Source organism: Cibotium barometz, chromosome 50 (assembly GCF_041138505.1).
Source record: "Cibotium barometz isolate CiBa-2024 chromosome 50, ASM4113850v1, whole genome shotgun sequence".
In the NCBI taxonomy this organism is placed as follows: Eukaryota; Viridiplantae; Streptophyta; class Polypodiopsida; order Cyatheales; family Cibotiaceae; genus Cibotium; species Cibotium barometz.
Genome location: NC_141095.1, coordinates 16,043,624 through 16,049,623, shown reverse-complemented (window position 1 = coordinate 16,049,623; position 6,000 = coordinate 16,043,624).

Sequence of the window (6,000 nt, the reverse complement as noted above, 5' to 3'; positions counted from 1 at the left end):
TTTGAAGCTTGTTTTGCATTCTAGTATCATACGTAGAAGGGAAAAACCTTGGTTTATTTGGTGATTTGCATGATTTTATGAAGCCCATAAGGCTTAGATTTCATTGCATTGAATCAAGAAACAACTCAACATTTATAATTAAGAGTGTAATTGACTAAGTCTTCAAAAAACATAACCTTTGAACTCCATTTGTTATGGATTAGAGTGGAAAAGTCCATTTGGGTGGAAGCATGATAAGGTGGTACACTTTTTACCAGTTGCATTGGTTGCTACCACACTTGAAGACAACCAATGCAACTGGTTGTCTTCAACTGGGTGAAAGCATGATAAGGTGGTACACATTTTACCAGTTGCATTGGTTGCTACCACACTTGAAGACAACCAATATTAGTGGATTTAATATCATCATAAGATGTATCTAGCAATTTATCTAGTGCCTTTTATGTTGAGATGTTAAGATCAACATGAGCTGACACTCATGAGGCGCCTGTATGACCGTTCAACATTTACATCACTGGGCGGGTTTGGTAGTTGGCATCGACATATCTTTTCCAAAAATTCTACACAGTTGGAATACACTGACTAGTCCACACCTACCCACTCCACTTAGCATGTTCACATTATGGACCACTTGTGTATACTCTATTATGTGTGTTAGTCACTTTATCTTCTTTGTAGACAGACCGCTTTTGTTGTGTGAAGAAGAACAAGAATTTGCAGCCTCTCACCTTGTGTGTTCTCTTCTAGGGTTTGTGTGAGTGTGTGTGTGCTTGAAAGAGCTCAAGCTCCCTTCTCCCCTGCATCTTTTCATGGTATCGGAGGCTGGTTCATGCTAAGGGCTAAGCGGCAAGCAAGAGAATCATAGAAAGCGGTACGAGGGTAAGAGTTTTATCTACTCTTTCCCCTTGGTGTTGGCTATTAGACCCTTGTCAGGAGCTCTTTGGGAGGCATCCGCAAACGAACTCCGAGATTGGGGAGCTTTCTTCGTGGGAGAAGAGTGACAAGACAACTATACTATTTATTGGACAACATTTTTCAAGCCGAAAACGTGTTTTGGGTGCGTCTAGACCTCCGTTTTTCAGTTTGTAGGCATTCACGGGTGCTGTGTGGTAAGTTTCGATTCTCTATAGAACTCTTTTTTTAGAACTACAGGAAGGGTAATTGGTTGTGCAGACATTGTGTGTACTGGAAAGAGGTCTTAAAGTTTCCATTGGGTGTATGTATAAAAATTGAGGTCATTGGTTGTGACAGTTTGGGTGCAATATAGTACCGCTGTAGAGGTACCGTTGTAGAGAATACAACAGTTTGTGTAGGAAGAGAGATTGGTTGTGCAGACATTGTGTGTACTGCAAAGAGGTCTTAAAGTTTCCATTGGGTGTATGTATAAAAATTGAGGTCATTGGTTGTGACAGTTTGGGTGCAGTATAGTACCATTGTAGAGAATACAACAGTTTGTGCAGGTCAAACAAGAGTGTTGTTTTTGGTAAATTTGTGTTGCAGACAAGATGTTGAATGATGGAATAAACCAGATTGTTGCAGAGAATCTTGACAAGAATAACTTCCATGCTTGGAGGTTTAGATTGACAAATTTTTTGATAGGAAAAGGTTACTCTGCGACTACATTGAAGGTGAACATGAGGAGGCATCAAAGATACCAGAGATTAATCGAACTGTTGTAGATGTAAAAGAATGCAAAGATTGGAATCAAGGAGCAAGGAAAGTCATGTATTGGCTTTCTATTAGTATACAAGACACTATGATTAGACATATATAGGATGCCATGTCACCTAAGGAGGCATGGGACACCTAAGGAGGCATATATAGGATGCCATGTCACCCAAGGAGGCATATATAGGATGCCATGTCACCTAAGGAGACATGGGACACCTGGGTGAAGCTGTATGAAACTAACACCAAGGCACGAAAGATTCAGAAGAATGAGCTTCATACTGTGGAGAAGAAAATAATGTTTGTGAATGATTATGCCTTGAAGATCAAGGGCATTGTGGAATTCCTTGTATTAATTGGTGTTTCTGTTGATGATGATGATAAGATGGAAGTGTGTCTACGTGGTTCGAGCCACAATACAAGGCGTTCAAGATGTCTATTCAGACTCGGCAGAACATTCCCAACTTCACAAATTTGGTGTCAATATGCTGATCTCATTGAAGAGAAGAATTTGGGTGAAGATCAATAGTCTTCACAAAACAAAACTATTTCAGAGCAGCAGCCTTCTACACAAGTGCAGGTAGACAGCGAGGTAGAGGTTGTGGATGTGGCCAAGGTGGTGGCCAAACAGGTAATCAGAAGTATGGTCAGCAGCACCAACAATCCCAGTATTCGCCAACAACACACAAGTGGAAGAGGCCGATTTAGAGGCAGGGGGAGTCAATGAGGTCATGGTAATTGGAAAAGGTAGCATAATGATACATGAGGCTATTTTTAATGTGGTAAGCCTAGACATGTGCATAAAGATTGCTATAAGAAACAGAGTGACATGCAAAATGAAAAAGTGCAACAAAATAACTATGCATCCCTCTAGCAGAAACAATGAGGATAATAAGAGGTTGTTTGTTTGTTATGCAACATGTAGTTAATGCTATGTCTGGAAATGATGTAGCAGCATGTAAGGATTATGTATGGTATGTTGATTCACGTGCTTTGAACCACATAACAAGTCATGGTGAGTGGTTTAAGGAAATGAAGAGTCTTAAAAGGCCAGGTATTGTTGAAACAGGGGATGACACTACTCATCCGATTGCCCATGTTGGAGATGTGCCATTATCTATGCACGATGGTAAGGTGAAGTACCTTGTAGATGTACTTCATGTTCCACACATTACAAAGAATCTGGTTTCAATTGGCAAGATGATTAAGCAAGATTTTCAAGTCTAGTTTAACCCTGATGAGACTGTTATGTATAAGACTTTAAAGATAAGTGCAGGTTGGTTGAAAAAGGCAACAGAGTGGGCATAATGTTTACATTGAATGTAAATATGCCTGAAGTGAGTGCTGCAATGTTTGCAAAAATTGTTTAAGAGTTGTTGCAGATACAGACATTTGGCATAAGAGAATTGGGCATGTAAATGTGCAAACAATGAAGTCTATCAAGACTAAAGAGATTGTGATAAGGCTGTCTAAGTTTGAGGTTGAAGGTATGCAGAAAGTATACGAAGCATGTCAATTTGGAAAGCAAACAAAGCATGTATTTTCACATGATAGAAATGTGAATAGGAATGCACTAGATGTTGTGCATTCAGATTTATGGGATCCTGCGAGGACTATGTCTATGGGTGGCTGTAGTAGGTACTACGTAACATTCATTGATGCCTACACGAGGAAAGTGTGGGTGTATTTCATGAAGGAGAAGAGTGAAGTGCTCACTCATTTTTAGAATTTTAGAGTGATAGTGGCTGAAAAACAAACAAGAAAGCATGTGAAGTGTCCAAGGTTAAATGGAGGGGGAGAATACTTCTCTAATAAGTTTTCTGATTTCTTGCAAAAGAATGGCATTCAGAGACAATTTACATGTAGATATACTCCGTAACAAAATGGAGTTATTGAGCAAAAAAACGAGCACATTGCAGAGATAGCACAAGCATTGATGGTAGAGAAGAATATGCCACATAGCTATTGGGTTAAGGCTATGTCTACAATAGTTTATATCATGAACAGGACTCCTACTGCAACCATACATGATGTAATGCTAGAGGAGGAGAAGTTTACTGGCAAGAAACCTGATTTGTCTCACTTGAAAGTTTTTGGATGTATTGCATATGTGCATGTGCCAGATGAGTTGCGTATTAAGTTGGATCCAAATGCAGAAAAATGTGTGTTTATTGGGTATTCCCTTGAGAAAAAGGGATATAGATGCTATAATCCTGCTACACGTGAATTGAGAGTAAGCAGGGATGTTATATTTGATGAGTAGATATAGATGGGATATTCCCTTGAGAAAAAGGATATAGATGCTATAATCCTGCTACACGTGAATTGAGAGTAAGCAGGGATGTTGTATTTGATGAGATGAGTAGATGGTATGCTGCTAAAAAAGATGCTATTGGGGCTGATGTAAGTGGAAACATGGTTGCACAGAATGTAAGTCAACAATCACAATCATTAAGTGGACCAGGAGATTCCTGATCCAACGGTTCTGTTGATAGACTATGGAGTGGCATGCTGCATCATAATACCAGTCCTGAAAAATGTAGTTGGTACCACATAAAGGTAAAGAGAAAGTGGTTGAGCCCCTTGGTATGCCTAATATTTCTGGAGGGAATTCTCTTGTAAATGGAGACTCTAGTGGCTCTTGGAGATAAGCCTTAATGACAAGCTTAGGATTCCAGCAATGAGGACACCTGGTGTGAAGAAGTCTATGGAAGCCATGCATGCAAAGTTACAAAGATCTGGAGGAAGAGTCAAAAACCCTGCGTAGAGATTGACTTATGATAGTTATGTGGCACATCATTATGCTTATATGGCAAAAGTTGTGCAGTTTATAGAACCCACATGTTTTAAAATGAGGCTATTAGAAATGTGTGTTGGGAGAAAGATATGGATGAGGAGATGGATGCATTGTATGGAAATGAGACTTGGGATTTGGTGCCATTTCCTACAAGAAAGCTATTGGTTGCATAAGTGGGTGTATAAGGTGAAACATAACAGTAATGTTAGCATAAGTATAGGTACAAGGCTAGATTGGTAGCCCAAGGATATGCACAGACACATGGGATTGATTATGAGGAGACATTTTCCCCAGTTGCAAAGATGGCAACTCTGAGAGCTGTGATTGCAGTGGTTGCAGCTAAAGGCTGTTATAATTCCTAGAATATGGTAGGAAGTCCTCTTTTCATGCTTTGAATGAAATTATTTTATGCGTATTTTTTATAAAAATTTTGCCATAGCTTCGCTGCTATGACTGATAAATCTCAATTTTTCTAAGGGATAAAGCTTATCATTAAGAAATAATTAGAATGATCCCTAATTGGATCAATAATCCATAATGGATTGAATCATTAATATTCATGAAATACATCAACTAAAAGCATAGAAAAAAAACCATTAATTTGGCCTCAAGTATAGATTAATCTTGGATTAAAGAAAAGCTTTATGAAAAGCTTCCTTTGGATTGAGAATGGGTCATGAGTATGACCATTTCTTGAGTGAGAGAGAGAAATTACATAAAAACCATTTGAATTAAGCATAAATCGAAATTTATGTAATTCTTAACTATCATTAATCAATTAACTTCAATAGCATTCATCAAATTATGTAACTCTTCACTACCATTCATCAATTAACTTCAATACCATTCAAAAACCATTACAATTAAGCTTCTCAAGCTTGAGAGGGGTTGAGAAGAGAGAAACATTGAGAAATTATAGAAAAGATCAAAATTTACCATTTACCTTACAAATTGCTTGATTCTTTGTTCACGGTAGAGGCCCCCAACCAATCAATTGGTTAAGTATGTTGATGGAGCTACCAATGGGGATTGAAGAAAGAGGGAAGCTCCAATTTCTTCAATTTGGAGAGAATTTTAGAGAATAGTAGAAATTAGCATTATTTCAGCATAACTCTAATATAGTAAAATTCTTCTCTTTTTTTCAAAGGACTCATGTTCTATTTATAGGAGAGGGAAGCTCTAACTAAAGCTAACTGAATTCTAGAATTTTCCAGATTCAGTTTGGTTAAATTTGGACTAGATTTGGATCTAGTTTGGTTCTTTTTTGATTCGGTTTGGTTCCATTTTGATTTGGTTTGATTCAAGAGAGAGGAGAGATAAAAATATCACATTATTTTTGAGTTTAAAACTCATTCAAGCATGTGAAATATGCACCTCCTTTAATGGACTCCCCTTCCTTACATATGTGTCAAAATGGAATGATTATACCCAAAATATCTCATATTTTTAATATTGCTCATAGTTTTTTACTAATAAACCTTGTACATTTTCAACTCTTCATCTTATGTGAGCATTTACTCATTTTTGGATACCCA